Below are 18220 nucleotides of genomic sequence, written 5' to 3'. Positions count from 1 at the left end.
TGTTCTCTCCAAGCATGTCAGGACTTCATTTTGCAGCCTGTCTTGTTCTCTTACTCCTTTATAGCAAATTTGTCAGATCTACCTATTACAGTAACCCATGGGAGATGCAACAAACCTTTGACCTACTATTTCTGACTACTGAATTGAAAGTTGACATCATACAGCCTTCCTGCACCCTTTAGAAGTGTAAAAGGTTAAATTACTCAAGCATCATCTCAACAGGTATTTTCCCGTAACCATGTAATTTAGTTTAATGCAAAGCATCACTAATCTTCACTTTAGGTGCCCTTCAAGACAGGTTTGCCTAAAATTTTCTACAAAATGCATGAACAACCTAATGGGATGTCAGTTCACATCATTCCAGCCTGACCTTGTCAGTTTTGTATTTAACATCCTCAGCAGCTATGTTTTCAGTCTTGCTTTACAGATTTTTCCAACTTAATGGCAGTGCTATTTAATGGTTTAAGTGGACTCCAAAATCATGTCCCACGACAGGCTGGTTATCCGTATCTTCAGATGTATTGCAAGTTAGCCAGTTAAACTTAGATTGACTAATTTCATTGATTCCCTCATCTGACCTTATACTTTAAGGGTATTGCCAGTGAATGCAGCCATATGTAGACTACCCTTATTAAACCTTCCTGTGGTCTTGAACATAGTAATATTACTAATTTATTGACTATAATGCCCCCTTTGGCATATATCTGTCACAAAAATAAAACAACTGGAACATCCACAAAGATAACTTATTCAAAGGGTACAAGATCTAAACAACATATCCTACATAGAACAATTACATTCCCTATCACTGTATTCTATATTGTACAGACTGCTAAGAGGTGACCGCTGTCTGGCATACAAGGCATCCTCCGACCCATTACTGATGCATTTACTGCACATCAGCAAGTCAAATGGCATCAGGAATGCTCTTTCTTGGCATCCAAACCTCTTTTGCAATATCACCAGAATGGTTTGGAGGAACAGAAAATTTACCTCAGGACTTCCCCCTGTACTACTAATGGACAGACGCAGCTCTTAAATCCTTTATCCCATGAATGAGTCCCCTCAAATTATCTTTCGTACAATCCCAGTTATTCTCATTAGGAGTAATATATAATTATCCACTATTGAATGGGTAAGACCAATCTATAACCAAATGGGATAGGTTATTCCGAGCACAAAAAGGGTAACTGGCTAGGCTTAAAATGCCCCTCAAGGGCAGCTAGCCTTTACTTTGTATGAACTTATAATATAGCTCACTATGTTATCATTCATCTACATTGTCTGGCTTGTCTTAATGTATGTTTTTATCCATCTTCACATTCCATATCCCAGTGTTCATTATTATTCCTGTGTAGGCCAATATTAAACTTTTTTGGAAGGCCCCTGGATTTCTTTGCCGACAGCTGTCTTTAAATAGCAGATTCTCCCTCTTAAATCTGAGTTCTAGCTACTTAGTCATTAAGAAAGTTTGCAGTATAAAAATGTACTTAAACTAGGTATAAATAAACTAACTTATTTTAAGTTAATAACGTTCTAGCATTGAACTTACAAGACCTAGTAGTCTTTGATTCATAAAAATATTCTTAGTACTATTAACATTGAACATGTAATATCTAGCAATGTGGACATCTAAAATTTGTCTATTTTTAGATTAAGTCCTCATTGAGGACATCTACAGCATATTTGTGCTCTGTAAACTGCAAAACAAATGTAGAAAAATACTTGTTTATGACACTGGCTGTATATTAACTAAAGGCAAAGCACAATACAGACAGACTTACCTTAGATGTCCTGACTGAAATCAGTGTTGCAGTATTCCTGACATAGAGCTGGTCACTGCTGACGTCTAGCCAGGGTACCAGCCTTTACCTTCCTGAGGTCATATGTCCGATGCATGACATCAGCTCATCAGTGTAGGAATATACAGACGTACATACGAGCATGTATCTCATACTGTCCCGATGCCAGCCCAAACACATTAATGCGCCATGCATCCATTAGACTGATTGCTGTTTGGTTGTTGGTACTGTTGCTTGACTCAATCATTTTCTGAGATAAGTGCCCCGTTGGGATATTCCTTTGCCTTCTTTGCTTATGCTGTTTCTGTTCAGATTTGTTAGATGTCAGCTAAGAGAGATATGTGCGACTGCTGTAGTCAGATTCCATACAAGGACTTGCACCCTAAGGGCCTTTTCTGTTTAGGCCGGGAGCCAATCACAAATCCTGGAGCCAATCACAAATCCTGCTCTATTTGCCAGTTGTGTGTCCCCAAAATCCCTGCTCTATTTGCCAGTTGTGTGTCCCCAAAATCCTTAAGCCAAGACTTTCTTCTCTCAACCCCTTTCTGAAAACTTAGCATCTTAAACAACTGTCCCAGTCCAAGATGGCAGAATCCACATCCCCAGATGTCCCTCTTCTGCCAGAGAAGCTTAAGAGGTCAGTACAGATATGCCTGTACCTCTCAACCATACTGAATTCCTCAGAATTGCCCGGTTTTAAGGCTTAAATAATGGGCTGCCACGAATTCCCAAGTGGCCCCTTCAAATCATGAGTTTTTTCTTTATTTACAATTTTTTCGCTAATGCTTTCGTCCTCGCACATCACCAGCGTATCCCACAATGTCATCAACGTGCAGGGGTGTGCTTGATGATAGCATTGTGAGACCGTGTCTGACCCCTGACTGCTTGTAAGAGTGCTTTAAAAAAAGAAAAAAAGTTGATGTTATGTTGTCCATCTCGCCTTCCTTCTTTCTGGTTAGGTTTGGAACCGATCTTGGCTGCGACTCTGCCATTTCTAAAGCTCGAAGAGTCCTTACTGGCTCGAGGCTAGCCCTTTATCCCAGCATGCTTAGCGGTAGCTACCCAGATCTCGTTTGTTGCTTGCAGCGTCGAGATTGTCTTCTGCTGGCTCAGGCTAAGTAGTGACTTTTTCTATCAATATTTGTTATTGTTAAAGGCTAATTCTGTTGAGGATTTAGCGTTTTCTCTGCTTTATCATCCCTATCCTTGTTGCTGTTGTTTTTGTTATTGTTAGGCCGTCATGTTCTCTCAGGCCTTTTCCTGTGTGTTGTTGTCGGCGGTCCGTTTTTTTTATTGAGGGCTGTTCTCTTGTCCTATTTCCCTCCTTGCTACTTAGGGAGAAGCTGTTTTAGTTACAGGCCTTCTCCCTTTGGGAGCAGTAGCTGTTTAACTTAGAGGCTACCCCTCCTCCTCTTCTCCTCTTGTTCTTCAAAAAAAAAAAAAAAAAAACAGTTGTTAGTCTTCTTGTTTTGTAGTGTGTATAATGTCCAAAGAAATTCCAAAGCAGTCAGGATTCAAGAAATGCGACTCGTGTTGCCAAAAAATGTCCCTTACGGACGGGCACACGCGTTGCAGTTAACTTATTTTGAGATGGTTATTGAAATCTCAAGTTGAAGTAGCGTCGGATACTCTGTCCTCAAATAAATCTGATGACAAACTGGCATCTTTGTCAGCTCCATCTTTAGTGCCAACAAAATCTAAATCTTCGGAACCTTCAGAGAGGATTGTTGGCTCCGAAGAGTCCTTGCCTCCGGCGGCTCCATATGTGGCTTCGGAGCCGTCCCGGACTCAAAAGTGATCGAGATCTCCTTCACTGGACCCGGAGAGATCTGTGCCTCAGTCTCAACTTTTGCAGTCAGTGGCACGTAGTCACCGGTCCTCGGCCCACTCTTCTCGATCTTCCAGGAGTTTATCGGATAATGATGTGGAGAAAGTGGTGAAGAGGCTCCTCAAGACACGGGTATTTGCTCAGTTGTTGTTGGGCCCAGCCCAGAAGGAAGTGGTGCCGTTGTCTGAACCAGTCCCTGTCTCTATTCCTCCTCCGACTTCGTCCAGTTCGGAGCCGGAGTGCATGGAAGTAGTAGTGGTGGAACAGTCTGTTCCGACAACCCTTGCCCTGTCTGTTCTGACATCTGCTCCGACCTTCTCGATAGTCCACTCTGTTGAGGGATCTGGGCTCTGAGTCTTTCTCATCGGCTCAGCATCAGACCCTTGTCCAACCCCGCTCTCCCCCTCGGAGCCTCTGTGCAGGTGAGTTCGGCTCCCACATCTGCCTAGGAGCCATCGCCTTTGGTGCGGAGGAGGTCTCCAGGCTCCTCTGAGCCGGAGCCTCCCTCCGTTCTGGACCATGGCACCTTCGAGGTAATGAGGAGTGTCCTGTCCACCGAGACAGCCCCACCCCTGGCTCCATTGGCTCTGTCCCCATTGATACTGGTGTCTGCCTCGGATCCTTCTCTCCATCCCAAGCGTAGGGAACCGATGCCCCAGGACGCCCCACAGGGCAACCCCTCTTCTTCCGAGACCTCTCTTGAGCATGCCTCAGAGGAGGTTCCCAGGAAGAAGAAATGTAAGAGGAAGCATGTGGACTCCACTGAGTCAATCACTTCTGACATGGACTTGGATGACTCTGAAGGGTCCCCACGGTCCCCCTCTGAAGGTGTCTCATTCTCAGACATTCTGGAGATCCTTAGGCAGAGGGGAAACTGGAAGTCTCTTGCCCCTTCTGAGGACGAGTCTATGTACCTGGACACATTTGGTTCCCGACCCTCCACCTCCTGGATGTCTCTGCCTTTCGACCCGCTTTTGTCTGTAGTGAGTTGAAAGGCATGGAGTGCTCCAGAGACCATGGAGCCCATTCCGAGAAGGTCTAACAAATTCATGACCACACCAGAGGACAAGACTTTTCTCTCTAAAGGCTAAAGGTTGATGCTATGGTGGTGGCAGCAGCCACCAAGAAGGAACTTGTGGAGATTTCCTCTTCTATCCATCCACCAAACAAGGAGTCTAGAGCCATGGATAGATATGGGAAGCGTGTTTTCTTTTCAGCTGCCTTTACTCTTCGGTCGTTGAACTATTTGACACATTTCACAAGACTTCAGAGGGATTTCCTTAAAGAGCTGGGAGATACCTTCCAGGATCCTTCAGCTGAGGGAGCGGCTTCTAAGTCGACTAACCAGCTAGCGACCCTAACCTCCATTGTTAACTCCTACATGCACTTGATTTCTTATGCAGCAGATGGAGCAAGTAGGGCTGCAGGCACAAGAGTGGCTCTTCACAGACACTCGTGGATGCACCTTTGTCAATTTGCGGAGCCCTTCAAGTCCTCGTTTACGAACCCCCCATTTGATGGTTCGGCCTTGTTCGGGCCGCAAGTTCGAGAGACTCTTACCAGGAGTGAACGAGATGGCAAAACTCTCTCTGCCATAGGAGTCCGTTTTTCCACTCCTTCCTGGCCTTATCCCAAAGGCCAAAAGAGTGGCAAAATGTGGTTCCGTAAATCCCAAGAAGCTTTTCCAGACACTCGTGGAGATAATTCCCTCAGGGGCAGAGGGGGAAATATTAATGGGTGATGCTGACCTTGCGACGGGGGAGGGGGGTCCACAACAGGGATACGTTCTCTGCCAGGCCTTTTCAGAATCCCTGAAGGATTGCCCGGCTGCCCACCTCTAGAGGCAGTCGGGGGCAGAATAGCACTGTACCCAAGAGCCTGGCAAGATATAACTGAAGACGTGTGGGTACGGTGCATAATATCCAGATGTTACAAAACTCCCTTCTCCCAAATACCCCCAAGAAGTCAAAAACCTTCAATCCCAGATGTTCCACCCAATCTTCAGTATCAACCAGCCTTAGAAGTAAAAACTTTGCTGCAAAAAAGAGCCATTCAGGAAGTCCCCACAGACCAGATAGAATCCAGAACTTACTCGAGGTTCTTTTTAGTTCCAAAAAAGACATGGGACTGGAGACCTATCCTGGATCTCAGCAACTTAAACAGGTCAGTAAAGAAGACCAAGTTCCGGATGGTGACAGTGCAGTCCATTCTACTCTTTTTTGGGTCAGGATGATTGGATGTGCTCTATTGATCTCCAGGACGCGTACTACCACATAAAAATTGACAGGCAGGCAGTCCAGGAGACATTCACGCTTCTGGCTGTGAGCCAGTCATTACCAGTTAAGAGCTCTGCCCTTTGGTCTCACCACAGCCCCCAGGGTGTTCACCAAATGCATGGCAGTAGTGACGGCTCACCTGAGACGTTTGTGATTCCAGGTCTTTCCTTATCTAGACGACTGGCTCCTCACTGCCACCACCGAGCATCATCTCTTAAGGGCCAGGAACCACACCATTCACACTTGTGCACGCCTAGGAATCACAATAAATTACGAAAAATCTGCCTTGTTGCCCTCTGTGTATTATTTTCATAGGTGCTCAACTTAATACAAGAGACATGATAGCCAAGCTCCCACAAGAAAGTGTGCTTGCCATTCGACACCAGGTCTCTCTCCTCTGTCAAAGTCAAAGGTTCAGGCTCGATTAGTCCTTAAAGGTCTTGGGTTTGATGGCAGCTGCCATTACTCTACTCCTGTTAGCTTGTTACCATATGAGGATTTTGCAATGGCTCCTCTTCACTCAGTGGTCGTATCAGGATCTGCCAGTGTCACACATGATCTTAATCACAGATGCTTGCAAAAAAGATCTACAGTGGTAGCTCCACTCTCCCCTAGTCACTCTAGGCAGACCCTTCCCAGATGGGGGGTGGGGCATTATCTGGGACAGACAGTTCAAGGGACTTGGCAACCTTACTAGTACCATTTGCACATCAGTGTCCTGGAGATGAGAGCGGTGTTATTAGCGTTGCAAGCACTTCACACGACTCTCCTCCCTTGAGCTATATAACAGTTCAGACAGACATGTCAGTAGTGTGGTACATCAACAAACAGGGCGGAACCAAATCTTACCCCTTGTGTCGGGAGGCCCTTTGAGTATGGCAATGGGCAATTTCCTCTCAGCGTTTTCTGGTTGCAGCGCACATCCCGGGGAAGTCCACTGTGATAGTGGACAAGCTCGGCAGGGCAATTCTCATGCCCCACGAGTGCTCTCTGAAACAAGATGTGGCGGATATGATCTTCCGCAGATGGGGCCAGCCATGATGGGGCCAGCCATACTGCAATCTTTTTGCCTCTCACCTAAACAACAAATACAGCAGCTACTTTGCCCTAGTTCCCCCACCAGGACAGTCACCCAGAGATGCACTTATCCACGATTGCCCCCCCGGGATTCTTTATGCCTTTCCCCCTTTCCTTTAACTTCAAAAGTTCTTCAGAAAGCAAAGTTGCTGATCCTCATTGCCCCGCACTGGCCTTGTCAGATATGGTTCCCGTTCCTTTGGCATTACCTACAAGAGGAGCCTTGGATTCTGGACCCGGTTCCAGACCTCCTGACACATCAGTCGGGTGCTCTTCATCCCTCCATTCAAACTCTCAAGCTGACAGCTTGGTTTCTCCACTTCCAGTCCTATCCAGGCTCCTGGATATCTCACCTATGGTTCAACATATTTTAGTCTTTTCTCATAAACCAACTACTAGGAAACTTTACGCTAGTAAATGGAAGAGGTTCTCCTTCTGAGCAGAGCAAAATGACATTGATCCCTTTACAGCTCCAATTTCAAAAATCTTGGACTTCCTGGCAGAAACCTTTGAGAAAGGAGCAGCGGCTGCTATGATTCGAGTTCAACTGGCTGCTATTTCTAATTTTCATGTGGGCCTTCTAGGTTCTAACGTCATGTCCCGCAAGCTATGTAGGGCTTTTTGAAAGGTGCTACCCTATTAAGGCCTCCTATCCGAGAACCTCTCCATCCTTGGGATTTAAATTTAGTACTAGCGGCTCTGATCCCCCCTTTGAACCACCCGCTTCTTGTCCTCTAAAATTATTGTCATTGAAGACCCTCTTCCTCATTGCTGTTACATCATCGAGGTGGGTTTCTGAGTTACAGGCACTTTCCATCCGCCCGCCTTATATGATCTTTCAAAAGGATAGAGTATCTCTCAGAATGAATCCTTCCTTTTTACCAAAAGTCTGTTCAGGGCATAATTTGAATGCATAATTTGAATCAGTGAATTGAACTTCCTGTTTTCTTTCCAAATTATGGCAGCAAGGCAGAAAGTATAAGTTACATCAATTGAATGTCCACAGGCAGTTACGATTTTATCTGCAAAGAATAAAGGACATCAGAAAATCAGGTCAGCTGTTTGTATCCTTCTCTCAGAGTAAGCAAGGCTCACCAGTTTCCAAAGTGACTTTGTCAAAATGGTTGTCCAATACTATTACTTATGCTTATGAGTCTCGGAATGTGTCTGTCCCTGGAAAAGTAAGGGGACATTCTACTAGGTCCTTGGCTACCTCCATAGTTTTTCAAGCTAAGCTTCCATTAGATAGTATTTGCGCAGCAGCAACACAGGCTACTCCCCATACCTTCATTACTCATTACAACGTGGACATGGCCTCTCGGAACAGGGCATCCTTTGGTTCCATGGTTCGGAAGTCTCTTTTCCAGTGAGCCACCCAGGATTTAGTTGCTGGGGATGCTGTCCCAACCAGAAAGAAGGAAGGCGAGATGGACAGCATAACATAAACAAGTTATGTTCTTACCATAACGTTCCATGTTTGTTGTCCTTTATCTCTCCTTCCTTCTTGTGTCCCTCCCTCCTTCCCCCATCCTGGATGATTGAGAGGAATTTCCTTTTTTGGCTGATTTGGCTGAGTTTCCTTTGCTGTTCAGCTATTGGTATAGTCCTTGTCACCATTGTTCTGTTTTTTCAGTACAAGGAAGCAGTATTGTTTGTTACCTCCTTTATTTGGTAATTTATAGTTCTACTATCTAGTAGTTAGTTCTCACAAATGAGATCTGGGTAGCTACCGCTAAGCATGCTTGGATAAGGGGCTAGCCTCGAGCCAGTAAGGACTCTTCAGGCTTTAGAAGTGGTCGAGTCGAAGCAGAGATCGGCTCTGAACCCAACCAGAAAGAAGGAAGGCGAGATAAATGACAACAAACATGGAATGTTATGGTAAGTACATAACTTCTTTTTATGGCCACAGGGTGCAGGCCCACCCACGACTTGGGCACATGGATGCATGTTTTGGAATTTTTTAAAACAGAGGACGTGACTTTTTTTTTTTTAATGTTGACCCTTTTCACTGGCATTGCTTGGCTTTGGAGGCATTACTTGATGCAAAGTATCCCCCTTTGCATGTCTCCATAAAATAAGATGAGGGTGCGGAATGAATACTGGGTGTCGCACGGAACTAAGAAATCCATTATAATGAAAAGCTAGAGGCTAAATACCCTTATAAATAATACAGATGCTACAGATGCAGTTAGTCTATTCCTGGTGAGGGCAGTAAGGTGATATGAATAGGTCACCCAAGTATTGTAACTTAATAAACTATATAATTTGTAGCAGTACTCATGCGAGTGTTCCTTCATTGTAGAAATAATATGGTGTATTCCTAATGCATCACACACACACACTTCAGGTATGTAAATGTCTTGCTGTTTGCGCACAGCACTGTGCACTGGATAATGCTACATTAAATTACATTTTTTTCTTTATGTATAAACCCAATGTTGAAGGATCCAAAAGAGAGAGAATAAGTTGCTTTGGCAAAGATATGTACTCTTTCTTGGAGCTGCACCTATTTTTATTTGGAGTACCCCAGTCTTCTTTGATGGGTAGTCATGTTTATTCATTATATTTGGGTTGCAAGTAAAATGCTGCATTTGTTTATTAACATTTCACTCCCACACATAATGTCATCAGGGTAAACAGATAACTGGAATGTTTTCTTGCCTTCCTCTTTTTCATCCTTTTTTTACGTGTAAATTTAGCAGGGACTGTTTTAATTTATAAATGTGTGGAGAAACTTCTATGGATGAGTAGCCAGCCTGGATGGTTAGCTCTGAACTCAGACTCCCCAAAGATACATGTAGCACTCATAACAGCTGTGAGGATCGAGCCAAATTTTGAGTCAAAATCAGGGACGTCTGTGAAAATCAAGGACAGTTGAGAGGTAGTCATGATGAATGGGTAAGCATGCAAGTCTGGCATATGAAGGACCGAAGAAAACAAGTAGGTGTCATTTTGAGGCGCTGTATGACAGATAATATGAAGACTGGCTGTTTGAATATTAAATAGATGGTGTAGCATTAATAATTTATTTTCAAAAGTTTTTAAACTGTAACCATATGCAAGGCAGATTTGATTGTCATGGGGTTCCCTCTAACACTGTTGTGGTGTTTTTGTTTGGGCAGTATGACATATAAGCAAAGGTAAGAAGGAGAATATACTAGAAATAATGACTTTCTTGGGAGGAAAATGTAATTGCTTCTTTTGGATTTTAAAACTAACTTCCAACCTTGTTTTAAGTTTTGCGAGAACTTATAAATTTAAGAACATCTGGAGGACTATTTTCAATTTGTTTCTCAGTCATCTCCTAAGGGATAACTTGGCTTGCTTTGTCATAAGGCAAGTGTTTGTTTAAATACCAGATATTAAAATATATTCTGCTGTGGATTATGGAGACCAAGGTTTCAAGCAAGCTGTTCTAGAGAGCCATAGGGCAACGCTTCTCAGTGACATCACTGATAGGAGAGTCCCATTAATGGTGTGGTGGGTAGTTGTTGCAACTAAAGAATGAGAGTCCCATTAACGGTGTGGTGGGTAGTTGGAGCAACTAAAGAATAAGTAGCATATGGGTAATTGAAATGTCAAAATATCATAGGGCTTGCACCGGCGAGTTTGAGGATAACTGTGTAATGACATTTTTGGAAGAGACCCAATAGCTGAACTAAATGGGTGTCCAGGAACAAGCACCAGACTTCAAAGTAATGTGGAACTAGGTTTTGGAGGAACGGACTCAGCAAGGGTTAGAGTAAGGAGGACCTTAATTTCCCTGAAGTAGCAGCAGTAAGCCGGTATTATATATATATATATATTCATATGAAAAGCAAGATTGGTATTTTGGGAGTATGTGAGAAATTTGCTATCAAGACCACAGAAAGAAGTCACAGTTCGCAAACAAAAAAGTATTTGAGATGGCTTTTCTCTTAGACGTGTGCCATACCTCTCAGTCCAAGAAATCTGGACAAAGCCAAAAAAATGGTGGGACAAATGCCCAAAAATAGGGACAGATTTTAAATATTGCTCCTGTAAACTCAGATAGTTGCTAGAATAGCAGGTTTTGCATTGTTATGTGTTTTCTGAGGGATATGAAGTCTGAAATTCAAATGTCCACCATTATTTATTATTTAGTAACTTCAGTCTTCATGTTGGTATCCCACACTTCCATAGGAGTGGGTAGGGTTACATGATTATATATGCAAATTTTCTGCTAAGCAGCATCCTGATTTTTGTCCAGTTGTACCTACTTTTCATGGGTCTTTGTCCAGATTTTTGCTGTTTCCAAGTTGAGAGTTATGGATACACTATGTAATATTTCAGACTCCAACATACCCACTGAGGTTGTAGAACCCCTGGTGTGTCAGGTTACCTCTTAGTTGCCTTCTGCCAAGACCCTTTCATAGAACAGTGCAGATGCATCTGATGAACCATGACCCATCATTTCCAGGGCCTTCGCAGCATCCCTCAAATATTAGTAGTGGAGGAAATCTCTGGTACATTAATAGAGATAACGCAGGGTAATGAACTTCCATGTTTCATCTGAGTGGATGTCACACCAAAAGAAAAAAAAAAGACGACCCTTAGCCTCTCTCTTAGCAGCTGGGGAAAAGGAGTGGATAGATTTTTTCCAGGATTTCCTTAAAGTTAGTATGGTTCTGAAACCTACCTCCTTTGGATCTCCAGAACCACAGGCTAAACCTCAAGTACCCACTATGGCATCTTCCGAAGAGCAACAACAGGATTATGATTCAGACCACTCTTTAGACTACTCTTCTTAATTACACTCTCCTGAACAAATCTCTTCTGATGAAGAGGATTCTCCATCTCTGGATTCCCCAATTGAGGAAACTTCCTCTGGAGAAACTGTCCAGAGCATGATTAACCATGTCAATCCGCTCAGATTTCTGACGTACAAATGAGGTACTACAGCCTCTTGGAAATGCGCACTGTTGCCTCTTCCCCAGTCCCTCTTGTGCGTGAGGCTTTCCAGGATGCCTTCCAGTCCACCTCTTCAGTGGTTGATTCTCAACCACCAGTTCCAGAAACACCAGGCAGGTTTTACAGGGTGCCTGATGACCTGAATTACTTGTGCCATATTCCTGTGGCAGACCTTTCTGCAGTGTCTCGTGTCTGAAATAAGCCATCTAAGCTCCTACACTGTGCTAATGCTGTATCTACAGACAAGGATGGTAGGACTGTGGATAGGTAGGGAAAGAAAGTGTACACGTCTTTTACCCTTGCTTTTAGGGCAATTAATTGCCAGACTCAAATGACTAAATATTTGATTTCTGTACTTAAGTCCTTGAACAAGGTTATGGTAGATCCTTGAACTGCAGAATCTACTTTCCCTGGCCACTCAGATAGCCAGACACAGCATTAAGTGCAGTTACAATGCTGTGGATGCCTTCTTCTAGGACAGCAGCTACTGGGTCTGTGATTTGCAGATGTATATGTCTTCATAGCTAGACTGTTTTTGAGGATTTCAAGTTAAAACTCTTAGACTCCCCCTTGGACAAAGACCTGTTAATTGGTCCTAAGGCTAGCAGTCTCTTCAAAACTCTCAAAGACCAAGGAAAGACTATGAAAGACTGTAAGCAGATTCTACTTTCCTCTGTTCCCTACGTACCATAGGAACTACCCCACTAATTCTACATCCTTCCTCGGTGGGTACTGTAGGACAACTGAAAAAACAAGAAACATTTCTAGGAAAAAGTATTCTGACAAACCTTATAGGGGACCTCCATCTGGGAGGCCTCCTTTTGGAAATAAAAATTTGTGACTACTTTTGCAGCAGCAGCTGCTCCCTTGCCTTCAGTCCAAACCCCTCTTTCTAAAAGACTGTCACTCTGACAAATGGGTTCTCTTCATCAAGTATGGTTATGCCATCTCCTGGGAAAATATTTCTGCTCTGAAAGGCATGCCGCATCCTCCTCATAACCAACTGTCTCTACTCACTCCCATTATTCAGGACCTCCTGAATCAGGGCACCATTAAAGAAGTCCCAAAAGACTTAACAGAGAAAGGATTCCACTCTAGAATCTTCCTGGTGCCAAGAAAAGGACAGTGGAACCCCCTTCCTAGACCTTTCTCTTCTAGATACATTCTTGAAAGCAGCAACTATCAAAATGATCTCTCTTCCTAGTCTCTTGGCTTTCATTCTCTCCCAGGCCTTTCTAGTGTCCCTAGATCTGGAGGATGCCTATTTGCACATACCTATTTGTCCTTCTTGCAGGAAATTCCTCAAGTTTTTCTCTGGCTCATCATAATTTCAGTTTACTGATTTGTATTGTTAACTTTCCACAGCACAAGGAGGGTCACAAAGTGTCTAGCTTGAGTGATGGCATTCTGCCTCACCCAGGGAATTTAAATTTCTCCCTACCTGTTGCTCCAAGCTCTCTTCCCAGGAATCCCTTCTTGAGCATCTAGATTTCACTCTCCAACTGTTCACATGTCTGGGTTTCATAATCAACTACAAAGAATCCTACATGGTTCCGTCACTGGACCTTGTTTTCCTGGGTTGCAGACTGGACACAAAGAAAATGCATACTTTCCTATCTCAGGAGAAAGAAGTCTGTCCATCTTCTTCCATGATCTGTCCTCTGCAACACACTGCACAGCAAGGGAGATATTAAGAACTTTGAGTTTCATGGCGTCAACCATTCCTAGCTTCCCGTGGCCAGACTTTATATAAGGAAACTCCAGTCTGTATTGAAATCTCTGTAGTTCTATTACTTCACTCTTTGGACACCCTGATTCTTCTCCTCTCTGTCAAAAAGGAGCTACTTTGGTGGAAGGAATAGGCCAATCTTAATGCAGGACTTCCTTCACACACCCTCCTCCTCTTCAAGAAATTCACATAGACTTCTCGGATGAGGCATGGGCAGCTTGGACAGGATCACATTGGGTACAGAGCAGATGGTACCCACAGTTCCTGAAGGAACATGCCAATCTGAAGGAAACGATGGCTGTTCTATAAGCACTGCAGAACTTCTCCTACCTATGGAAACCCAGACCACAACTACTGTTCATGGACAACACCATAGTCATGTGGTACGTAAACAGGGAGGCACCATGTCTTACCAGTTGTGCAGATAAGCACAGGAGGAATGAAACATAGCCACCCAGATGGACATCACCCTCACAGCCACAGACATTCTCTCACAGGACGATGTGCTGTCAGTCTTCCTAAGCCGCTCCTTGGAGGACCCCCGCAAGTGGATGTTAAACAGGCAGGTTTTCCAGGCAATCACTCTTCAGTTGGGGCACACCTCAGTCATACCAAGGAGGACCCCTGCAAATGGATGTTAAACAGGCAGGTTTTCCAGGCAGTCACTCTTCAGTTGGGGTACACCTCAGTCACACCTCTTTGCATCACCATCCATCAGCTCCCTTAGTTCTGCACAAGAGAACCTTCTCCCTCAGCTTGTTGGACAGATGCCTTCTCCTACCAGTGGACAGGGAAGTTCCTCTATGCCTGCCTTCTACTACCTCCACTTCCAAAAATTCTTCTAAAAACACAAAGGTAACCCCCTATGTCCTTTTACTGGACCCCCTTTTTTGCCAAGACAGCATTGGTTTTCCCCTGCTATTTCACCTGACAAAGGGGAATTACAGGAAAATACTTCTATAACTGAACCTGATCACTCAACAAAAAGGATTGCTTCTCCACCCAAATTTTTCTCACTCAGACTGACTCTGTGGATGGTAGGATTTTAACCCTTCAAGATAACTTATCCTCTGAGGAGGTTGTTCAAGCTCTGCAGGATGCCAGGAGACCAACTACTAACAAATCATACACAGCTAAATGGAAAAGATTTTCATATTGGTGCCTCAAACATAGTCAGGACCCAGTCTTAACACAGGTATGCTGTCTTACAGTATCTTTGTGAATTAATTCAGGCTTGGCTTTACTCTTCTATCAAAGTTCACCTGTTGGCCATCATTGCCTGCCTGCCTTTCAACCCCCCGCTTATGGCCAGAACGGAGGTCAAACGTTTCCTGAGGGGAGATGTTCTTCATTCCACATTGCTGCAGTCCTAACTATTGGGTAGTCCGCTGTCCAGTCGGCCCGAATACCAAAATATATGGCTGACGTCGGTCATGGCGCATTAGACTGACGTCAGTACGTCAGGGTACTAATGCGCATGACCGACGCCATATCCTCAGTCTTTTTTGCCGCATGGTCCGATGCAGAAGCTGTTTTTGCGAGTGCAGGTTGGCGTTCTGAAAGTTTCTGAAGTCAGAGTTTCAGACCGAATCAAAGTTGGCTAAGTACCCCGTTGGGGAATATTTTGGTTTTTTCTTGCCTCAGTATTTAACCGGATGTCAGAAAAAGTGAATAACTGTATTTCTTGTGGGAAACAGATACCTCATAGGGATTACCATACTTTGTGTATACCTTGTTTAGGGCCTGAGCACGGCGTTGTTGGATGCCGCTCTTGTGCTAGGTTTAACAAACGCACTATTAAGAGAAGGTTAGACTGTGCCAGGTTAGTGTTTGGGAAGCGTTGTAATTATAAAATGCCGTCGGATGCTCCGACGCCCGCTTCAGCCAAAAAGCGCAAGGACAAAGCAGGGAAGCCTAGAGTGGAAGAACCGACAGTCCCGGACGTCGGTTCTTTAGAAGGCTCAGTGGAGCCGGAGGTTCTGCCAGGAGTTTCTTTGGAGTCTCAGGGAGAAACTTTATTGTTGCAGGATGTATCTCAGGAAGTAGGCCAGCCTGAAGGGGCTTCTCAGGTGGCTGTTCTTCCCTCTCTTCCTAAGGTGGTTAGGGCCTCGCCTTCTGTTTCTAAGGCTTCTTTAAGAGGCAGGCCTGCTTCAGCTTCAGTGGGGGTTTCTCCGAGTGTTTCAGGGTCCTTGCCTAAGAAGCATATGCTAAAAATGGCAGAGGATTTGATTACAATGATTAGAGGTTCTATGCCCCCTCCTGATAAGAGGCCTAGGGTGGAACCTGAGTTTGAGAGTTTTGAGCAATGTTCGGAGGCTTCTGAGTCTTCGGCTGAAGATTTGCAGGAGTATCCTCCTTATTCTGATTCTGATGTGGATGATTCTACTCCTTCAGCTTCGCCTCCTGAGGATTTTTCATTTTCAGAGACTCTACATTCCATGAGGGAGCATTTTAAATGGGAAGGTCAAGATTTCTCTGATTCCAGGAAGAGGCTTAGAGAATTCTTGTTTTACCCCAGCATAGGCCTTTAGCTATACCTCCTGTTTTGAATGTGGTAGAAGATGTTTTTGCAGAGGCTTCCTGAATCCTGACTCTTTGCCTCCTGCCCCAGTTAAACCGGATAGGTACTATAGGGTGCCTGAAGCCCATAAGTATCTTTTTAAGAGTCCTAGGGCAGACCCAGAAACTGTCTCTCAGGGGCCTAAAGGTGTGAAGGCTTCTGTGGTTAAAAATCCTGTTCCTCCTGATAAAGAGGCAAGGGCTTTGGATAGATGGGGAAAGAAAGTGTATACTACTTCCACTTTAGCCATGAGGGCTTGAATTGTCAGTTTCATATGTTAAAATATCAGAATTATCTCCTTTCACAATTGAAGTCTAAGGTGGATGCTCTGGCTGAAGGTATTGAGTGTAAAGAATTGCAGGATTTAGTTCATGTTTCTGAACAGGTGGGTAAGCATTCCTTACAGTGTGGTTTTGATGCTGTGCAGGCCTCCTCGAGGGTGGCTGCTACTGGTTCTGTTCTTCGTAGGCATGCCTGGTTGAGGGATCAGAACTTAGCTGAGCATGTTAAGACAAGGATTTTGGATGCTCCTTTACAGTCTGATGTGTTGTTTGGTTCGCCTGTGGAAGCAGTTTTAAAGAAAATGGAGGACAAGGCTAAGTCTATGCAAACTGTTAAGGATTTTTTGCAGGTGCAGCCTCCAAGTTTAGTAGAAATTGGCCTGCTAAGGGGTGGACTTATCCTGCTTATGATTCCCAGTCTAGGGGTAGGTCTAGACGTGGTAGAGGCAGAGCTCAAGGTTCTTTTAGGCCTAGGACAGGGAGTTCACCTGCTCAGACTTCTGGTGAGGGCAGGGGTCAGTCCTTCGTAAGCAGACCCAATGACCTGCCTTTTCAGCTGCCAGTACATTCTCGCCTGGCAGCACCTTTGGGAGGAAGGCTGTCTCTTTTCAAAGAAAATTGGGATTTAATTACACAAGACAGATGGGTTCTGGATATCATTCACCACGGTTACAGGTTTTATTTCCATACCTTGCCTCCTTTCAAAGGCATGCCAGACATTCCTCCTCTACAAAGAAAAGAGACTCACAAGCAAATTTCTCTGTTGCTCCAAATAGGGGCTATTCAGTCAGTTCCTGTGCCAGAAAGGGGCCTAGGATTTTATTCTCGCCTGTTCCTAGTACCAAAAAAGGGGAACACGTGGAGACCAATTTTGGATTTATCTATCCTCAACACTTATCTGGACATTCCCAAGTTCAAAATGTTGACGTTACAACAACTTTTACCTCTGCTGGGCAAAGATCACTGGATGGTAACTTTAGATCTAAAGGAAGCTTACCTTCATGTGCCAATAAGACTAAGTTGCAGGAAGTATCTGCGTTTTCGAGCTGGAAATTTTCATTATCAGTTCTCTGCATTGCCCTTTGGCTTATCTACTGCCCCCAGAGTATTCACAAAGGTTCTGGCTCCAGTGATAGCTTACTTCAGGCTAAAAGGAATTCAAATCTATCCTTACTTGGACGACTGCCTGATTCTGGCTCGAGAAAAGGAAGACCTTCTACAGCATTTGGAATATGTCATAGCAGTGCTAAGATGCCTAGGGTATTCTGTGAACGAAATAAAGTCCAGTCTAGTACCCTCTCAAGACATGTGCTTTCTGGGTGTGAGACTGAATACAGCAGCCCAGATGGCCTTTTTAACCCCGGACAAACAAAAGAATCTTTCCAGTTACTTCCATCACCTATCTCTTCAGTCCGGGCTGACTGCAAGGACAGTCCTTCAAGCCTTAGGGTTCATGGCATCTTGTATTCTGGTGCTTCCCAATGCCAAACTGCATATGAGGAAGCTACAATGGTATCTCAAAAATCTGTGGACACAGCACTGCCAGGATTTGGACACTGTCATTCAAATAATACCTTGCATTCAAAAGGAATTTTGTGGTGGGCTCAGGAATGTCACCTAAACAAGGGACTCTCTGTGACCCGGCCAGAGGCAAGTCAGATTCTAACGACAGATGCCTCAGATATTGCTTGGGGAGCTCATCTAAATGGAAAGTGGATACAAGACAAGTGGCCTGCCA

The 18220-nt window shown here is 44.3% G+C and overlaps 1 protein-coding gene across 4 annotated transcripts in view; it reads left to right on the top strand.

Annotated features, from left to right (window-relative positions):
- The window catches only part of GIT1 (GIT ArfGAP 1), a 1727505-nt gene that overhangs the window by 709475 nt on the left and 999810 nt on the right, over nucleotides 1–18220 (top strand). The gene's annotated exons all lie outside the window — the stretch shown is intronic.

This window comes from Protopterus annectens, chromosome 13.part0 (genome assembly GCF_019279795.1).
Source record: "Protopterus annectens isolate FY-2018-M chromosome 13.part0, PAN1.0, whole genome shotgun sequence".
Taxonomy (NCBI): Eukaryota; Metazoa; Chordata; order Ceratodontiformes; family Protopteridae; genus Protopterus; species Protopterus annectens.
The sequence above is the reverse complement of the archived record's forward strand: the minus strand, read 5'-3'. Positions and strand labels throughout refer to the sequence as shown.